A 517-nucleotide genomic window follows, 5' to 3' on the forward strand; every position below is an offset into this window, starting at 1 on the left:
CCGAGAAATTAGGTTCTAGTTAAAGATTAATACCTATCGAGTATGGAATACTGTTTCACCGATACAGAGGAATATCATCATTACTACTTTTACGTATTTAAGGGCCTATCACAAGAGATTTAAAAAATCCTTTACTTTTTACACACTTTTTGTGCAGATTAGACAAGTTTACGAGTACTTTCGTGCAATAAACTTCACGAAAATCGTCTCGAAGGGGGATGATACATGGCCCAATTCCTAGAACGTCAGCAATTGTACCCTGGATATCAAAGACAAGAGCAAAATTAGCCTTAACCTTCCTGTGATGCGCCTTCCCGTCTGATCCGAGCTGCAGCCTAGGTCTCCAGAAGCAGGTACACGCCGTTGTGGTAAACGCCGACGAGGAAGAAGGGGAAAGTTCGCAGTTAGGAAAAGTATTGAAAAAAGACACGGGGGCTGTAAACGGTGTTTTGCCGTGGTCGACGTGTGCAAGCCTTCATTGATGCCAATCATTACATTCGAAAGCACGACGGTGGGC

General features: G+C 43.5%; 1 protein-coding gene across 1 annotated transcript in view; it reads right to left on the reverse strand.

The window, feature by feature from the left end:
- LOC119592146 overlaps nucleotides 1-453 on the reverse strand; it is a 16,774-nt gene extending 16,321 nt beyond the window's left edge. The window contains exon 1 of the mRNA XM_037940967.1: nucleotides 296-453. The gene's annotated coding sequence lies outside the window, so the exon portion shown is untranslated. The remainder of the gene's footprint in view (nucleotides 1-295) is intronic.
- Nucleotides 454-517: the final 64 nt, after the last annotated feature.

This window comes from Penaeus monodon, chromosome 29 (assembly GCF_015228065.2).
Source record: "Penaeus monodon isolate SGIC_2016 chromosome 29, NSTDA_Pmon_1, whole genome shotgun sequence".
In the NCBI taxonomy this organism is placed as follows: domain Eukaryota; kingdom Metazoa; phylum Arthropoda; class Malacostraca; order Decapoda; family Penaeidae; genus Penaeus; species Penaeus monodon.